Source organism: Pogona vitticeps, chromosome 4, assembly GCF_051106095.1.
Source record: "Pogona vitticeps strain Pit_001003342236 chromosome 4, PviZW2.1, whole genome shotgun sequence".
NCBI lineage: Eukaryota > Metazoa > Chordata > Lepidosauria > Squamata > Agamidae > Pogona > Pogona vitticeps.
The window spans coordinates 55723324-55744019 of record NC_135786.1 but is presented as its reverse complement, the minus strand read 5'-3'; the positions used below and the strand labels follow the sequence as shown (position 1 = coordinate 55744019).

General features: G+C 38.4%; 2 long non-coding RNA genes across 2 annotated transcripts in view; one reads left to right on the top strand and one right to left on the bottom strand.

The window, feature by feature from the left end:
* Window positions 1–17927, top strand: part of LOC144589009 (uncharacterized) — a 23489-nt gene extending 5562 nt beyond the window's left edge. Inside the window, exon 2 of the long non-coding RNA XR_013544833.1 lies at window positions 17885–17927. This is a non-coding gene — a long non-coding RNA (uncharacterized LOC144589009). The remainder of the gene's footprint in view (window positions 1–17884) is intronic.
* The window catches only part of LOC110081316 (uncharacterized), a 21846-nt gene extending 1150 nt beyond the window's left edge, over window positions 1–20696 (bottom strand). The window contains exons 1-2 of the long non-coding RNA XR_013544832.1: window positions 20630–20696; window positions 79–160 (exon numbers count right to left, since the gene is read on the bottom strand). This is a non-coding gene — a long non-coding RNA (uncharacterized LOC110081316). The remainder of the gene's footprint in view (window positions 1–78; window positions 161–20629) is intronic.

Genomic DNA, 20696 nt, shown 5'->3' with positions numbered 1-20696 from the left:
TTAATAATGATGTATGTCTAGGACTCCTCCTGTCTCCTGAAATTAATAGAAGTAGTGAAGTTCCTGAAGTGCACAAACCTTTACCATGACCTTTCAGGAAGACATTTCCGTAGTGTGGCCATTCAAATCTTGACGTTTCTGTTCTCATTGGCTGCCATGGCTGTATTAGATGCACCATTTTGTAGAAAAAGACAGAATATTAATCCATTGAATAAATAATAAAAATAATACTTCCCCCAAACATAGCCCAAAAAGCATAACACTATCTAAATTTAGAATGATCATCAAGGGGAAAATTCAAGATTTCAATATATATCATCATTTTTCTTATCTTCTGACAAGTGACTAGAGAAAAATCAGTACTCTTTGTTTTCTTCTAGTGAATAAGCAAACAGCTGCTTGTTCATGCATTTCACCTAATGTTTTAAAATAATAACTCTGAAGTTCATATTGCCTTGTAACCTGCAATGCACAGTTAATAATAATAATTATTATTACATGGTTATAATAATTACATGAACATCCATTCTGGGATTTTCTAGGTACGGAGTACTCAAAAATGGTTTACCATTCCCTTCTTCTGAGGATGCCCAGGTGTGCAGTTTGCACAAGGCTACACAGCATGGCTGTTCTTCTGGCAGATATAGTGGGAAATCAAGCTCCTGACCTCTGACTCTACATACACTTAAATGTGTAGGTTTTATGTCATAGCAAATGCAATTCACTTGGGGTTTTTTTTCCTTGTAAATTTGACTTACCCCCCACATATACATATTTCCCAGATTTCCTAACACATCTGAGGACTGTGGTTTTTGCCTATGAAAAATATTCTGTGTTCCACAGCTCTTCCTCCACCTTGCTTAAGTACTGTAAGCTGTGTTCTGGGGATACATATTACAAAGAGGTATATCTCACATTCATTTCTGAACAAATTGCAGTTTGAGCTTGATCGGTTTCATTTGTGCTGAAATGAAAATGAAGAGGAACAAATAGACCTGAATGGGATTCCCTTTGGTAGCAGTCCTAAATGACGTTCCAGAGCACATAGAATTTTGATTAGTTTGCCCCACCAGAGGAGTATTATTTTCTGTAGGCAAAATTTAATAAACGTATAACAGGCACTGTATGAACCATATTTGTGACCTCCAAGAATAACCACAGAAATGAACATTGCTTCTGCCAGAAGCAACGATGATAATAGTGCAAAAATGAGCAAGCACAACGAATTGCACGGTAGTTAATGAAACAAACCTGATTTTCACTAATGCAAAGCCAAAAACAAAGCAAAAACGCATTGTTAAGTAAAAAATTGTTCCACATGAAGTAGCAAAACAAAATTACTTTCTAGAACACCCCAAATGTGATATTCCACATATTCATACATTCAGCATGCATTTGTTAGTGTCCTACCACTCTATAATTACTAAAGGTATGGAACTCTTGTGTAAGGTAAAGGACTTAAGTTGCTTCTCATACCAATCTTTTGCCATAGGATAAGAAATCCTGTAACTAAAGCATCAATGCTGCCTAGTCTGCCCAATCCTATTAATCAGGTTTAGCTGTGCCATCGTTATATCCAGTTTGGAAGCCATGCTGAGCAACAGAAGTAGAGTCATCAAAAGCTGTCCCCTTTACCTGTTAAAAACAGTGAAGTGCACAAACCTTTACTATGATGTTTTAGGAAGACATTTCCATACCTTTAGCACAGTGAAAAGCAAATATAGTGGCTGTGTCAAAGACCGATTTCCTGAGATGCTCAGACAGTCTTTAAAGTAGAGACTGAGCAGCTGTGTGGTACTTGCTCCTTCATTTTCCAATGCTGGGTAAAGTTCTTTTGTGCAGTGCTTCTATGCCACAGCAGGAGATGGCTGCCAGTGCAGAAGAATCATAGCTGTAACTACACTGGAGAAAGAAACTGAACTTGGTAGCATTCATGGCCACCCTTTGTGCCAGACCCAGGGATTCTAAATTTCAGTTCTGGAAATGTCGACAAAGAAGTAAGCAAAAGCAAATAGAGTTGGGCCAGTTGCTTCCCATGTCTATCAATTAAACAGCCACCATTTATCTACTGTGAGAATGGAATGCATTTTTTGATATTAAGGGATTCCATTGGCACCATGGGAAGCAGGAGTGTTGTAGCTGATATATAATTAGTTCCAAACTGCATCTCATTTTTTTTCCTGTTAAACATGGAATTTGTAGGCTTTTAAATATACCTTGGTTTATAGTAAGATGTACATTTTTAATTCCATTTCATATTATTTCAAGTGTTAATTGACAGAGTAATCATTAGCCGAAACTAGTTGTTCTGATTTGTAACATCATTGTAGTGAGGTGTAGAATATCTTCACCTTATCCTTTTTATTCCTCGTCACTGATGGCATAGGTAGTAGTAGATTTCAATTTCCATGTATCTTCAATCCATATTGCATTTACTGTATCATTTTATTTAACTACATTTAATACAATAGGACCCCTTGTATCTGCAGAGGATAGTTTCTAAGCCCCCCCCCGCCAGATTCATGACACAGTGGATAGTTGCAAACACATTTGGTACTATCCAGGGGGAAGGGGAGACGGTGGGGTAAGTGCATGTGTGTACTACTGTGTGCACATTTACACTTCAGACTGAGTTGCAGCAACAGCAATAGAAAAAAACTGAAACTGTGGATACCAGCTCTGTGGATATGAGGGTTCTACCATATATCACTTTTACAACTAGCATGCCTCTCAGTTTATTTGTGTTTTTCCCTCTATGGGCCAACTGTGACACAATGGTAGTGGTATATCATATTTCAAACTTCTCAAAATTCTTAAATTGTATTTTGGGTTTGGTCCCCAGCATTCAACCCCTAAAAGTTGTCAATTCTATGTGGCTGCTGGACCCTAGAAAAGTTGCTTTTTTCCCTACTACTTCCAGAGTCTTCCCCCTACCTGGGCAGCGTGGACAGTGAAGATACTAATAACTACAGTACGTTGTATTTGTTTCAGATACATTGAGGCAAAACATGGCACTTGTAAAGTTTGAGATCGTTTATAGCTGTACATTCTCAATATAAGTTTATGCATAAAACAGAATTTGTGAGGGTTGCACTGAAATTGGCCATCCATTTCCAAGATGTATAGTCTCCACGGTTTAAGGCACACAATTCATTTCTGACCAACACATATCCTGGAATTTACAGCTTGCTCTCTGTCGCCATTGCTAATAATGTTTGACTAAGTGGATTCTCAAATATCAGTTTACTGGTGTGCGAACAGGAAGAAGACAATCTTGTAGCAACACCAGGAATAACCAAGTGCTCTGGCCACCAAAACAGTGTACTTTCAAGTCTCCCACAAGCCTTCAAAAGTGATTCCCCTGGCCTCAAGAAAAGCTGGCTTCTAAGAGGATGGAATGTAAGATGCAGAAAACTCTAGTTTCTTTGATAATGATTTGGTTGCTTCATACCTGAGCTTAGTACACAGAGATAAACAGCAGTATATTATTACCTGTGGAGCAAAAACAGTAAGTACAACTATAATGCATTTATGGCCACCAACAACCACCTGGTTAAAGTACTTGCAGCAGGGGGAAAAAGACTCTTGTGCTGCTTATCATATACTACAAGATACACAGAATAATAATTTTTCACTTAAGAAAATCAAACTATGTCTTTCCACCTGTACAGCATTTCCTGAACTAGTTCGTTAAATCAGAATTCGTAATGTTGCAAAAGCAGCCATTTAAGCCAGAATCCAAAATAGAATTAAACTTGAATTAAACTCGATAGGCATACTTTGAGTTTCTTTTTTCATTCTTTACTTACTGTAATCCATAGGAAACATAATGCACATGGGTATTTTATGTATAGGTATAAAATATCCTGACCTGATATTTGCCATTGAATGATAAGGCACTGGCTTGTAAAATTACATTCCATTAAGTTTCATGGGAAGAAGTAGGGAAGTCATGGGGACAACTACATTACTTGCAAGGCAAACCAAATACAGTGGTGCCTCGCATAGCTAAGCGATTTTGTCGCTATGCGATTTTAAAAAGCCCATAGAAACGCATCAAAACCTGTTTAATGCGTTCCTATGGGCAAAAAACTGACTTTAAAGCGAAGATCCTCCATACGGTGGCCATTTTCACTGCCTCTAAAGCAAGGAATCCGTGCGAAAACACAGCGGGCAGCCATTTTTTTTACCCGGTGGCCATTTTGGAACTGCCGATCAGCTGTTAAAAAATCGCTTTGTGATGATTGGTAAGCGAAACAGGGAATCGATAATCGCAAAGCAAAAAAAACACATAGGAAACATCGCAATGCGATTGCTTTTGCGATCGCAAAAAGTTCGTCGCTATGTGGTTTCGTCGCTAAACGGAGTGCCTGTTAAGCGAGGCACCACTGTACTTAGAAAAGTTACTGTTTTAGACTTCAGCTCTTATAATTCCCTCCAGGCAGATATTGGCTGGTAGATTCAAGGAGCTATAACCTCCAAAAGTAACTTTCCTAAACTTTGGGCTAGACCATTTCTTACATGGTCCATTAGATCAAACCCCTGCCTACAGCTGATACCCACCCCCCAAATTAAGCCCAGCTAGTCTTTGCAAAACAGGACATGAAGGGCACACAAAATATAAATATCTGTAAAGTTGTGCATGCTATTTTCTTTCTTTTTCTTTGACACATGCCTTGAAAAAAAAACATTGTAGATTGGGTTTCCAGTTACTTCCAGAATATTCTTTGAATGCTCATCCCAGGGATTTTCAGTAAAATGTTGGTATTAGGTTACCTCCTTTCCCTGATTTCTACCAAACTGTTTCTCTCCTGGGAGCATCATACATTTGCCATCTAGCACTACCAAGTAACCTACACAAAGAGTTAATCTGTACTGTGTCATCACACTGCTGTGATAAAATCTGGAGATTGCTCCCATAGCAAGCACCTTCTCATTTATAATAAATCCACCATTAGCTATACAAGGTTCTCTCCGGCTTAGGAACAGTTTTAGCAGCTGAACTAAATGAATAAATAATCAGCTAACCAAAGAGTTTCTTTAAACAAATGTTCCAGAGGCCCATCTGTAGATTAATTGAGAAGAACTTATCATAAGACATGCCTTTTTATTCAAATTTTATTAAATTATAAACAAAAGTATTGCTACATGCACAATGCCAATCCTTTCTGATAACATAGATGTTACATCATTTACAGTGCTTTCTCCCAGAATTTTCTTATCAACTCTTAATAGCATTCTAAAATATAAAGAACCATTGTTGGTCCACTCCTGAGACTGCTCTGCAGTTTGTTCCTTCTCATCCAATTCTTAAATGCAACATTAACATAATGTGCTGTGTGTGGTATGTCCATTTCACAGATGTTGATAATTGGTTATTTCCTTCGGTATTCTGTCAAGAGGATCTAGGCCAGTGCTTCCCAGCCTTGAGTTCCTAAATGGTCTTGAACTAGAATGCCCAGAAACCTTCACCACTAGATGTGCTGGCAAGGATTTCTGGGAGTTGTAGTCCAAGAACATCTGAGAACTCAAAGTTGCAAACCACTGATCTAGGCCATTATTAAAGAATTCCTTACCAATATTGTATGTGGTTTTCAATACAACATATAGCTAAAGATGGTAACCAGTGGCCTGGGTACAGCATAATATTCTTTCGTTATAACAGTATTTCTCTAATTGAAAAACATTTTTCCTCTTTCATGATTGCACATAAAATATGCATTTTCACCTCCATTTCTACCACTAAAATTACCAAATATATTCTGATTTTTAATAGTACGTAACGCCTTTAACATAATGGCCTGTAAACAGTTTTCTTTGGGTTGTATAGAAGTGTATCTATCAATTAACGGAACTGATACAACTGGCACAATAGTTTCCTTTTCTCCCACTCTTTATGGTAACAGAAAAATGGGAAGGCTACACTAATGAGAACCTTGGCCCTACATAAGCTCACTGAGCATTCCAATAAACAAAGGGAAAAAAGTGTATTGGATTCACACATCTCTCTGTCCATCCCACTTCCAAGAGTGAGATCTGTGCATAGAAACATCTTGCTTTCACATAGGGCTCAGTCACACTGCTAATCTACATCGATTCTAGTCCCAATTTTTTTAATGCATTGTAAAGTCATGTGGTGTATCACTCATTAGGTGCATTCTCTCTAATTTAAATTGCTTTGATGTATTTCTGGTAATTAAAACTCATTTGGGAAGCTACACTAGAATCGACTCAGTTTCCATTCTGTTTGCAGAGCTCACTCTTGGTTGTAATGCTGAACATATTGATTTGGTTGTGTGTGTTTTTAAGTAAGTGATACATCGATAAATTGAGTGTTTACAGTGTGCCACTTGGTGTCATAATAGTTTCTAGAAACCACAGTAGAAACTCCAGAGAGCTGACCTCAGCCAATTAATGATGGAGAATTTGGAAAGGGAGGAGAGAAGGCTTTTGATGGGTTCAGCAGGAAGGGAACTGATGCTTGAGCCTCATCCCCTGACCTGGCACACAGACCATCCTCCATGTCCTGGTGTGCCTACTCTGCACCCACTGATATTCTGCTGCTCCGCCAGCTCCTTCATCAGCCAAATGGAGAGAATGGGGTAGGTAGTTGTAATGATGAACATATTGATGAAGGGATGCAGCAATAAATATTTTTTAAAAGAATTTAAAAAATTAAAGGAAGATTAGCAGGGCCCATTCTTCCCAAAATCTACATAGGTACAAATTAAAATGACAGCAGTGTTCACATCGTCAAAACCACATTGAATTTAATTGATTTACAAGCCATGTATTTTAAAAATTTCATGCCAACCAGTTGGAAAAAAAAAACAACTCACTTTGAAACCCAAATAAATCAATTTGGGCACTGTGTGCCTGAAAATCCATAAATTGATATAAATAATGCTTAAATTGCTTTAACTGTGGTTCTTGTTGCCAGTGGTACTGTGCCCATACGTTCTTCTCTGGGCTGGGAATAAATTGGATGAATAAATACAGATGCTTTTGATCCCCATTGCACTGTTTTCAGTGGGATGCATATCTCTATGGCCACACATTATGTCTGTTGAAATGCATCACTATAACATCACTTTTATATGATTTACTTTCTGTGATCATGTCTGCTTTTTTTTATTTGGGATAGACAGTTCGCAAACAATGTAACTCTGTCACTGGGAGTTGTGTTCAGTAGAAAGTTAAAGCATTGCCAGATACTTGTTTCCTCTCTTAATGGTAGAAAGTTTCTAAGTTACTTCATAGAAAAGTTTTTAATTATCGTAAAGGGTTGACATTATCATCATTGATTTTGTGTCGTTCAGCTGAGCTTATCACCCTGCTTGGACTTAATGAGATCAACATGGGGATTTGCCTAATTTGTACTACAAATGTCAGCCCTTGATTCACAAAAGTCTCCACCTGGAAACTCCATTCAGTATTTTATTATTGAATTGTAGTTTGCTGAAAGTTGTAGTTCTAGAATAACATGGCACTTGAGATTTGGTCCTCATATTGAAATGACATTCTGCAATGATAAATACCATGAGCTTCTTTTTTAAAAAAACAACAACTGGATTTTGCTTTTTAACCCTTCTCCCATGTAGTATGGAAAGCTACCTAGAAGTTGTATTCTCCAAATGCCCAAAGACTCTCAGGTGAGAAGATCCTTGCCATGCCCTTAATGAAACACTAAGTGTACCACTTCCTACCAAGGAAGGTCAATAAATTTTGACACTGCCAGGTGGTTTCTATTACTCTTTCCATTGGGAATTTTTCCAGAGAATGTGTGTATGTCTCTTTTTTGGCTAAGAAGCACAAGCTGATTCATGTTTCATCATCTTCTGCCAGCAACAAGCTAGTCCTGGGAAAGATGTGTTTCTTCTTTAAGATCAGTAGATTCAATCTTCATAAGCAATAGCATGTTGGAAACCTCAAGACCTGATCTTGTTAGGCTTAGTTATTCTATCCCCAGGAGGAAGAGAAGATTGCTGTGTGGAGCTTTGATTGTTCCTTTCAAACTTACACACACATTGCATGGCTTCTCCCTCCCTCTCTCCCTCCCTCTGCTGAGGCGTGCAAAATGGCTGCTTCCTGGCCAACTAGTCTTTCCTCAGGAAGAGGATGCGAAGAAGCTGGGACGTGGCTCTTTTCGGTATCTCCAGCCATGTTTGAAGCTAACTCTCTCATTTCTGCATGGCACCACCTGTAACAAAACCAGGGAAGCCAATTTGGAATAAACTCAGAGCTGGAGACACACGTGGGTAGTTTTGGCATATGCTGAGTGTTGCGACTAGGTTAAGTTGCCAAACTGAGCTATTGTATTATCGGTGTAAGATTATTCTGTACAGCCAGGACTGGGGGGACTGTGCCTAAAACTAGCTGGAAAGGTTTGTTCTCGGCATCAGAGAAAAGGCTCTGTCTTACTTGTTTGTGGTATGTTGTGTCATAATTACTGTCTAATGAAGAGAATTGCTAAGAATTGTGTGTAGCTGATCAGTGTGATTGTAATAGGCCATACTAAAGGGTAGAATTTTCCATCTTATTTTCTTTCTCTTTTTTTCTTCTTGAAAACAGAATTTTATGGTCTTTCTGTGTCAGAAGTTTTTCTTTGTGTTTGTCTCTGTTTATTGATCAGTTTATCTGCATTGTGTTATTTTCCACACGTGCTACCTGATCAGGAATAAGTTTTGTAACTTCTGAAATGCACTGTTTTAGTTTACTGGACATCATAGTTTCATAAGAAGAGAGAAACTAGCACTAAAACAGAAAATTCCTCTAATACAATGTAGATGTCTAGTAATAAATCATGAGACCTCATGATTGGTGAAGCCTAGAAAATCTTTAAAAATAACACCAATGAAAGAAGACGATGAAGAGAGAGAAAAGAAAATCATTGATATAATTTCTAAGCCTCTCAATGGTATTTGGTATCTCCTATTCTGTAGCAGCTCAGTGCTAATTGCATATGTTATTATAATACTGTCCAATGGTTTTGAAAAACTGATTGATGTTAGATAATAATCCAATTCACAACTAGTCTGGGAATATCTTTTTAAAAGGTAATAAATTTCAAAGAGTAGAATCATTTAAGACAAACAGCATGTGATGGGATATGTAAATTAAGACAGAGATAGATGATCTCAGTGAAACTAAAAATGCCACACAATTTGCAACAATAATTACAGTTCTAGTGCAGAAGCTATGTTTCATGTAGGCAATCATTTTTGGACGTAATATAATGTACCTAAAAAGGAGTATAGAAAGTGCTTTTCCATTTTACAGTTGGATAATAAACTTGATTGCAGCAAACAACTAACTGGAGCATGAGGAAAGATAGAATAGAAGGTAACATCACAGCAAGAGATATTTTTCTATAACAAGAGATGCTTGGGACTATGTGGTGCAGATCAACAGTGTTCATTTGAATATTGTTGCTTGAAATTTAATAAGATCTAAAATACAGGGAAATGTAGTATATGTGGTATAGAAAATTACTTTTTCAGCTACTCTTTCTATGATTGCTAATCTTTAGTTTCAACATAAAATCTTGTATTTAGTGAGCTTAGGGAGTTTAGCAAGCTAAAGGCTTCTTGGAGCGATGAAGAACTTTTTTGCATGGAAATAAGTTAATGAAATAAATAATAAATAGGTGGTGCAGATAGCATCTAATTCACAACTGTGATTTATATTTATGATTAGTTTGTGCATGACTAATGATGGATTAGTACATCAAAGGCCCGACAGAGGAACAGTTAAAGTGATACTGATATTTGTAATTAAGAAGTTCTAGCATCTTATTAAAGCTACAATTCTAACTGCAGCTTACTATAATAAAGTAAATCACATTTAGAGTAATCCTATTTGGATCAATTGAATTTACAGAGGAGTTGATTTACCAAATCCCCATTGGTTCAGTGGGTGTACTCTAGTGCTGTTTACTGCATTAAGCAACAAGATTTTAGCCACTATTTCTGATTTTAGTCGATTTACAACTGTCACATTCGCTAATAATTTGGAGTTACGTGGAAAAAAATAAAGAGAAAGTTATGTCTTCCCATTTTTCCCATCATGAAAATGGAGCACAGTGAAAGTGAGATGCTGTATACATTTTTCCCCTCAATAACAAAGAAATCAAATACCTAGTCTTGCTGTCTAACAAGTTAGGAAGGTTGTTTTGTTTTTCTTGTCTCACATTAACTGTGAATGCTAGTAAGTAATTTTTAAGGGCCTTTCCTGTCATAATTTTTTTAGCGTAGTGCATATACAATGGTTGCTAACTTGTGGTTGTGCTTGATGTTTTCCCTTCAGGAAATGCTGCTGTTGCAGGGCTATTGTATTTCCCTGGAACAACAAACTTTATTCCTGGGACAGATATAAGGAACTCTTACTCTGGATACAATTGCCACATGGAGTGCCATGTTTTTGCCAAATTCTATAGGTATATCTGCCTGGGTATAGTATGCCTGTGAACTTTTTCCCCCAAGCTGTGCTTTATTTTATTTCTCTTATATTCCAGCACCAAAGTCTTCATTTTAAAACTTAATATATTTTTTAAAAAGTTAGGGAGGGGTGGTTGAAGAATCCTATCAAGATCACTATCCATCTCCCTGTCTCTCTCCTTACATTTTTGTCTCACAAGAGATTAATTTCTAAATCTAAGGGCCATTAAATACGTACCTGCTTAGAAAAACAGCTTTTTCTTCTGCTCTCTGCCATTGACATAAGAAAAAAAAATAAACAGACCATGTCGCGCTATAAAGCCACAAGGCTAATATGTGCTCCTTCCAGAATACCCAGCTCCATTACCCAGTAAAGGAATAAGATATTGCTCTTCCAATTTACAACAAAACACAAAGCACAGAAAATTTAGTTTGGGAAATGGAACTCCCACAATCCCCTAAACAACATGGCCAGTGACCATGGAAGCTATAGCCCAAACTAAACTCTTGATAAAATTTGTTATAGCATAGATATACACATTGCATACATAGTGTTGTATGCTGATATAGCTAACCTTTTTGCTTGATATGGAATAAAGGCAAAAATGAAAAATAAGTAATTTTACCTATGCCTGAGTGTTTTACACATGATTGTGCTTTAATTCTGTGATGGTTAGTAGCTTGAGGCATAAGCATATAGTGGATGTACATTTTAAATATTTTTTAAAGTCTGAGTGGCGAGTTGTTGTTTTGTTGCTAGAAAATATTTACAAACTGTTTCTGTGGTTTGATTTTATAAGGTCATTTAAGAAAATCACTTCAGGATTTAAACAGAACACATATCGAAGAAGGGACATTTGGTTAAGGTGCTATTGTGAGCTTTAAAATGCACACATGCAGCAGTTCTAAAGAATATACTCTGGAAAATATTTATCACATAAATAGTGATATTACACCATGTTGACATTTTTAAACGTTTGCGCAAATATCCATTCTTGCTGCTCTTGCTGCTGCCTAAAATCCAATCACACGAACATCAAATTGCAGCAGCCTTTCTATAGGCAAATCTAGATGACAAAATGGCTGACTGTCAGCCATTTTGTAGGAGTTCAGACAACTGACTCAGTACATTGCTTTTGTTTCAGACTGGTTGTCTGTATGCTTAGCTATCATTTGAAAAACTGAAAGGATTTTAAGTGAGACTGGTACCACTTTTCTCTCAGTGAAATAGCTCTGGATCACTTTGGCAGCGCCTCTTTGGACTGCGACTATACAAAAGCTGAAAGCAACATCCTTTCTTAAATGAGCTGTTTTGTTCTTTGTTTTATAGTTTGCTAAAGTCTCTTACTAAGCCGGAGCAATACCTGGGGCTTTAAAAACAGCAGCAACCCTTTCGGTTATGAGGTGAGCTTTGGATCTCACAAAGACACAAGTTTGTTAGTATTCTAAATAGCTGCCTTAACTAACTACATTCAGACTTTCTGGCGGTTGCCAACACTAGATTTCTAAGACATTTAATCAGATATGCTAGTCATGGACAATGGTGCTTTGATACTGAGCCATAGGAAAGTACAACTGTGACATCTATTTTCCCACCTAGAAATGTGCATGAAACCAGGATACAAAGCAATTTCTGGCAATAATATGGAAAGAGTTTTTTTTCCCCCCTTTCCTTTGAAACCGTGAAATCTTGAAAATCATCCCATTTTATAACGTGATATTTGCAAAATATATTTTTGTCCCCAACATTGTGTTATAGTGCTTGAAACCTTTCGCTGTGACTGAATGTAAAAGAAAAGAAAAGCTGCTATTCCCTGAATGCTGTTCATGAAGATCTTTTAAACACAGAGGAAACACTGGTTCTGTTGTAGAAACTGCAGAGTTCATAGGAGCAAAATAACTACAGTACTTCTGATTCACTATGAATTCAGGAGTGAGTAAAGTAAGGATTTCCTTTATTCTTTCTAACCAGGTGTATGTGTATTATTATTTTTCCCAAAGTAATGTTGGTATTTCTCTTGGTCTTGCTGTCATTCCACAGTCAGTTATGTTTCTCTAAAAGAACCAAACAATTTAAAATAACAATTAAAGAAAGAAGACTAGACAAGGTGTGCTCCTTTCTTTCCTTATATTTTGGGCAGAATGCCAAAAAAGGGGGGGTGACCCCTCAGACTGTTGCTGAAACTGACTTTTTAAATTTTATTTGCATCCTCCATGGCCATAACTGCTCTGCATCCCATGTTACCTAAGATAACAATCATCAGAGGAGTGAAATGATAGCTGTTGTATAACTTTTTACAGATTAAATCTAGTTGAAAGTGATAACTGGCTGGGGAAGGCCACCTATTTTGTTCATCTGTTTCTTTATTTGATTTTAATGTAAGGCCGTAGACCAGTATTTCCCAAACTGGGGGTCATGACCCCCAAGGGGGTCACAAAGTATTTTCTGAAGGGTCACCTTATAAGTTGTAACCCTTGTTAAATAACTTCTTCCTTGAGCATTCAGAGCGGGAAATTACATGAGAAACAGGCCTTTTGTGGGGAGAAAGTAGCCTCTACTTCCTGAGAATGCATGACTTTCCCCCTTTAAAAATGCCTTTTATGCAAACATGGCAGGGAGGTTGCAGGTTGCTTGGCTATTATAAAAGGGGGCTATGCCCTGAAAATGGTTGGGAACTACTGTTCTAGACCTTTCTGAGATCCAAAAAAAAAGTACAAGAAAAATTTTAGACTTACAGAGCAACAAGTGTTTTCCTTGGTTTGCACCATTCTGTTCAAGTGTAGGGGCAGTGAGATCATGAATAAGCACTCAATATGTAATTTTCTTTGGTTTTTAAAATGTGTACCATACATTTACTACATTCATCATAAATTACTTAGATTCTTTATACTTCAGCCGTTTGGTGATGTCTTGTTTATTTATTCTGTGTTCTTTATTCCCTAGTCGTTATTTTCTACTGTTTTGAGTGTAGTCTTTGCTAAGGCAAGGTCCTGGTTGCAATTGGCACCTCTTGCCCTTATTGTTAGCACTAAAAATAGTTTTTCAGCTTCTAACTATTACTATAAGTTACTGTGTGACTCTACTTCCACTGTTGCTACTTTTGCATACAAAGTTGTTTGCTGGGAACAGTAAGCTTCTGGTCTGCAGCATTGCCTGTTGCAGCTGAAAAATAAAGGGATTAGGATGAATAGTTCCCTAGTTTGCTTATTTGTGTAAACGTACAGCAAACGTACAATTGACCTAACATTGGAGACTGGATTTAAAAAATGAGAACACTTGGTTAAAATGGGCAGATGGCAACTGTAAAGAGGATTTATGCAGGCATTAGTAAGGTAGAGTTGCATTGCACTGGGGTTATGCTTAATGACTCTTACCTCTTTGAGTGAAGCTCTTCTACCATAAAGCCCCACCCTCATCTGTAATGCAAGATGTGTTTTACCTGTCTGACATCAACATTATATGTGTCCCATTTCTCTGAGTGGTGAGAAGTTTCAGGGACACACTTAACCTGAATGGTAGAATCATAGAATTGTAGAGCTGGATGTGACCCCAAGGGTTGTTAAATCCAATCCCATGCCAAAGCAGGAAATCCACAGGTAAGACAGATGGCCATTTGTTGAAAAGCCTACAATGAAGGAGAGGCTGCCACCTTCTGATACAGTCCATTCCATTATCACAAAACTTTTACTGCCAAGGAAGTTCATCCTAATTTTTATTTTTTAAAAATATCCTACCTTCTCATTTGAATCAATTCACTTGAGTTCTACTTTCTGGAGACGCAGAAAACAAACTTATCTATTTTCTAAATAGGCATCACTTCCAAAATTTGAAGATGGCTATCATATTATCTCTAAGCACTCTCTTCTCTAAGCTAAATATACCTACAGTAGCTCTCTCAATGTTTTCACATACAGCTTGGTTTCTAGACAGTTCATCATTACAGTCACCTTCCTTTGGGCACATTTAAGCTTGTCTATATGCTCCTTAAATTGTGGTGCCCTAAACTAGACGCAGATGGTGTTTCAGGTAAAGTATGATTATAGCAGAATAAAGTGGTAGTATTATTTCCCTTGTTCTGGAATGTTGTACTTCTTCAAATTCCTCCTAATAATGCATTTGCTTTCATTGTCATCACATCACAATGTTAACTCATGTTTAGCCTCTGGTCTATTGCGATCACAGATCACTTTTACCTGTACTATTGCCAAGCCAGTTGTCAACCATTCCGTATTTCTGCATTTGGTTTTTCTTGCCTAAATATAGAATTTCACATTTCCCTCTATTGAAACTCATTTTGTTTGTTGTGGCTCTAGTTTAAGATAATCCTGAATCCTGGTTGTACTTTCTGAAGTATTAACGACCCTTCCCAGTTTGTTGTCATGATGAGCAACCTGCCTGTGAGATCATTTACAAAGATACAGATTGAGCAAAGTCAGAAAGGAGGCAAGTGAAACATTTCAACAAAGCAGACTTCAGATTTCTAGAATATCATTGGCAAATGCTATTAGTTTAGAGAGGCCAAAAACCTCAGCTCTCCCAGTGTGTTTTTGACTCAGAACTGCAGCTTCTGCTGTTTCCTTCACACAGGCTGCATCTAGAGAGGGAGGTGTCCCATGTTGATTTGGGCCAGGTTTGAGATTCCTGTGGCAGTTAAATCACTGTTGTCATTCACACAGAATCTTAACCTTGGCGGTTTTGAGGGCAAGAGTTCAGACTGCACCTCAAATTGCTGCAATTTTCATGGAATCACTGCTCTTTTCTTAGCCTCTTTTTTATAAAAAGGTTTTGACGAGTGGCATAGTGCTGAATTGATAAACCGACCTGTGAAACTGCAATGCTTATGCAGCATACTGCTATATGGGGGGAAATAATTTTAAAAATTGCTTGGAGGAAAAGACAAAAAGTGCTCACTTGAGGGGAATGTTCCCACTGTACTGGCACACCCTTCAGCAGAGAACTGTTTGCCAATACAGTGGGAACACCCCCCTCAGGAGAGCACTTCTTGTCTCTTCCTCTAGACATTTTTGTGATATAAGTACAAATTGTTACATCAGTTAATACACACACACACACACACACACACACACACACACACTTATGACCATAATCCCTTCCAGAAGATGGACGTAACTTGAAATGGTTGTAAGGTGAAGCACCATTTCCCATAGGAATGCATTGAAATGCAATTAATCTGTTCCGTCCAAAGGAAAAAAAAGCACCATATAACTTGCAGTGATGTATATATATCACTGCAAGACTCATTGGAAAAGCAATAATCCCTTCCGGCCGAAGGAGGGGTAAGAAAAGCAATCAAGTGTGCAAGACCCATCAGAAATGCACAGAAAACAAAGGGGCCAGGTTGGAAATGCAAAGAGAACAAAGGAAAAAGCAAGGGAAGCATGTAAGACCATTGGAAATGGGGGGGGGGGGACAAAAAAACAAACAAACCCCCCAAGACCATCGGAAATGGGAAAAAACACTCCAAAAAGCAACCAAATCCCCCAAGACACATTGGAAAGGAGGGGAACCAAAAACCAAACAAACCCCCCAAGACCCATCACAGCACAGAAACATAAAAAAAACCAGCCCAAAACTACACTGCGAAAACACCCAGAACACTTTTTTAAAAGCAGGAAATGGCACCTTACCTTACTAGGCAGCCCGAAGCCTCCCTGCAAACACAGACACACGCTCACTCAGAAGCAGAAAGAGGCAGTCCCAAGCCTCCTCCGATGCACACTTTCTAACTGCTGGGGCAAAAAAGCAGCCTCATCGCCACCTACAGTTAGAAATTTGAATTTTTCCCCTGCCTTTTTCTATTCGTAAGTGGAAGCTCCAATCACAAGTAGAAGCAAAATTTTACGGCCAGAGCTGGCTGTAACTCGAAATGGTCATAAGTAGGGATGTTCATAAGTCAAGGCACCACTGTATATGTACAGCATATATTTAAAGACACCTCAGCATCAACTTTATCCTAGGACATACCCACCACTGCTCATTTAGACCAGTATAGGTGATCACACATGCTAGAAATAGGAGGGAAATGCAAGAGGAACCACTATTAAAAATAAAAAAAATTAAAAAGAGAGATCAGGCTATTAAAGTCCAAGATCCCAACCAAGTGTTCCCTTAGATAATAATTCCCAACCTTTTTTCGTTTGTGTACCCCTTGGCAGCTCATTTCCAGAACTTGCACCCTTCATATTAAGGTCTGGGGCTGGGCTAAGGGGACTCTCCACTCTCTCATCTTCAGGTTGCTTCCTTGTTGCCCATGGTGGTGTGCATAAGCATGCCAGCAAAGGAATTAAAATCCATATGGAATGTTGTACAAACTGCTGTCAAGAGAAAGGGAGCAGGCAGTACAAGCGCCTGGGTTGGTGGCAGAACAAGAACAGACACCACCTTGGCACGAAAGCCAATTGGTTGGGTGGAGAAAGAAGGAAAGCTGAAAGCTTTATATCCTGTTCAGGATATAAATAAGTGTTTTGCACTGTTGGTGTGTGTGCCTTTTTCTGCCATTATTCAATTTTTGTCATGTGCCTCTAAGTGTCCTGGTTAGTACCACTGGGGGTATATGTACCCCAGGTTGGGAATCACTGCCTTAGATTATGCATTTGCCTTTTAATGTTATCAGGCTGGTGTAAAGTCATGTTGTCGTTTTTGTTTGTTTGCTTCTCTGTTTCTTTTGTTAGGAAGAATACAAATATGTCTCAATACATTCTGAAATCACCAAGGGTGTGAATAAAAGGGGAAACCACTCCTTTTTTGAAGTGCATATGTAGCATTTGCAAATGTCTTCTGATATACGCTCACTGTTTGAAACCTTTTTTGAAAACGAGTCAACAGCTCTGCATAATTAGAATACTAAATGGTAAAAATATTGATTTTTCACTGCACTTAGCTTATTTTAAACTAATAATTTATTAAAATATAATATAAAACATATCTGTGGTTTGTTTCCACTGGGATCATTCTGCTAGCACAAAGCTTCTACTAACTGTGGGAAATCTGCTGTCCTCTTTGCTCAAATGTGAAAGCCAGTCTTTCAATTCTACTTGTGTAAGTGCATGTGTTTTTATATGCAATTTTGCCTAAAGAACATATTTTCCAAGCTTGTGGTGCAATACAATATATCTGGGAACATGATTTTTCATGGATATAGGCACTTCCGTGTGTGCTTTCTCCTCCTGATACACATTTCTGTGCAGTTTTTTTTAAGGACTCGGTTGCAAACTTTTGAAAAGTGCAAATTTTAAAGAGGATTACTGAGTTTCAGTTCACATATTGCTTTAAAAGTGCAACATTTAGGTGCATTCACATTCAAATACAAATTATGTAAATTTGTCTAGTCCTCAAGGCAGACAAGGGGGTATTTGCCTCAATATGGTTGGGAAGGGCCACTATCCGTAGGCATTGGCTAATATTACTTCATCTTTTAATTTTGCAGGTTGCTTTTTACCAGCTTCCTTTGTCTGATACTGCCAAACCACCACAGTTCTCCTTAGCCATCGCTTGTCAGACTTGCCATTTATTATCGATCACATGGTGCTGTCCTTGAGGCTGAGGTAGTAGATTGAATAGTTGTGGAGCCATATTCTCCCTCTGAGCTAACTATACAATCTACTGTCTTTCCTAAGGAGACAGTCAACTCGTCTGCTTCTGGTGCGTCACCCTCTTCAGTACTGACACTCAAGTCTTCTGCCATGGACATAAATACTTTGGTGTCTGGCCCCTGATTCTCCAGCTGCTGCAAAAGGTGTGGGGACTCTGTTCTGCTTGGTGAGGTGAGGTAGTAGGTTGTATAGTTTGTGGGAGGGATTACATCCCATTTCAGGTGATAACTATACAGTCTATTGCCTTCCTTAAGGAGCAGCAAATCTGCCATAGGAAACATTTGACACACACAGCTTCAGAAATATGTCTTCTTTTATGGGGTGCAGTCACAAGGAGCACCAAAAGAACGAGGTGGCCGTTTCCTGTATTCCATCTCCTATGTCTTGGACTTTTGGTGGATAGTTCATTGAAAACATCAATCCAGCATGTTGCACAAAAGGCAAATTCCATATTGAGGATAAGGATATTAAAAATGAAATTGCAGTGTCCCAATGTGTTTATTACACTGGCTCAGCCGTACTTGAAATATGATGTACAATTTTGGTCATTTCGCCTTATAACAAATATTGGAGAGCTTAAAAAGTGAAGAAGGGGGCAAACCAAATGTCAAGATATTAGAGCTATGAGGAAAAGTTGCAGTGTTTGGGACCATTTAGTTTGGGGGGGGGAGAGAGAAGAAAAATAGATGAATGCATAATGTTTGGTGTGAAGAAAATGAATAGTCCCCCCTCTTTATAATGATCAGGGATTCAGGATAGACCAGAGGAAACCCTTCACACAGTGCAGAAACTGTGGAAATAGGTATCAAATGATATAGTGATGGGCGTCTTTGGAAGGGAATTAGACAAATTCCTACTTAAAGCGACTACTAGCTATGATGGCTATATGCTACCTCAGGAATCAGAGGCAGTATGGGAATACAAGCTTATTGAACTGCTATCTTGCCTATGAACTTCACATATGCATCTGGTTGGTCACTTGGGAACAGAATTGTGAAATAGATGGGTCTTCCAATCAATCCCACAGGGCTCTATATCTTCATAATATATAGCCCTCTTTCTCCTTTGCCACCTGCCTCATCTAAGCTGACCGAGGGACCCAGAAGAGACCTTGAAAAATCTTAGGGACCATGAAGGTACATTAAGGTAACTGGACCTTCAGCTTTATAGGAAAGTAAATGTGCACATTAGAACTTTGAATTTTGCTTGGAAATATGCCAAAAGCTGGCGGAGACCTTTGAGTACTGGTAAGACATGTTCTTGAGACCTCTTTCTGGCCAGCAGTTTAGTTGCTGTGTTCTATGTTTACTGCATTTTCCAAGTAGTTCCAAGGCAGCCCCATACACAGTACATTACTGTAGTCTAGCCTGAGAAGTACTGGCTTATTAATAACTGAAAGAAAGATGTATCTCTTCAGGAGAAGTTGCAGCTGGTACAGCAGTCAACTGCGGTCTAGGTATGTGTTTTAAAGATTATTTGTGCCTCTTTTTTTCTTTTCACTGCTCCTGCATAGTAGAAAATTTGGTGGCATAGTGTTGGGAGCTATAGCTCCTGGTGGTTTCAGGACTGGACAATGTAGCCCCAGAAGTTGCCCACCTTATTTACGGGAGACATAACCCATGCAGAACAAAGTGGACAACACCCCGGAACATATGATGACTATAAGATTAATATATGGCAATATTTTCCTGCACCTAACAGGATGCGAGCTCAACTAAATTGAGACTATGTTTGTCTCAGGTAGATTAATATTTTGAACATATGTTAACTGATGAACTGATAGATATAATTATTGTACAAATGCTGTACATTTTATTCCTTAGTTTTGTATTCCCAGTGATGTCATATGACCACCCATTAGCGAATAGGAATCTTATGGTACATCTTTGGATTGACTGTGGCAGAAGACCTCGAGATATTGGGCAGACCTCAGCAAGCTTTTCATTGATCAGTGTGAGGACAAGGGCCAATACAAGCAGGGGACATCCAAATATAACACCAGAAGCTCTGGCAGATCGGTGTGCCTGCAGCAACATGACACATAACTCACATCCCCCGTTCCAGCCTCTGATTTGAAAGACCTTTGGAATGTGCTCTTCTTAGTTACACAAGAGTGTGCAACAGGCAGATCTCATCATTCTGTGGGCCCAGTGCCCCTGTAGAATTTCACTGCTCTTTTGTTAAACTTAGGTCACTTTTCTTCTTTGCACATTTCCATCTTCAGGAAACCATCCTAAATCTGTGGTGACAGAAAATGGGGTATGACTGTGGATTTAAGAACTTTTGAGATGGTTGAGGTTTGGTATTAATGATGAAAAGTCATTGTTGTGAAAGCTGCAATTGCACAAGATGATTAATTCTCCTCTTCAACAAGCATAAAAGCACCTCTGCTTCATCTTATCTACCTTGTAAATACAACAGGTTGGAAGTAGAGATGTGAGTGACATTATAAACAAAATAATTAGAAGACAGGAAGAAAACAGAAATGGACTGAAAACATTTTTTGCTATCACTCCTTAGCGATGTTAGCTGCAAATTCCAGACTGGAACCAAAAGTTAACACAATAAAGAAAACTCACACTTAGATGTTAGGGCACCACTGTTGTGAGACTAGAATATTCCAAGGTGTCTCTATGCCTTGAATTT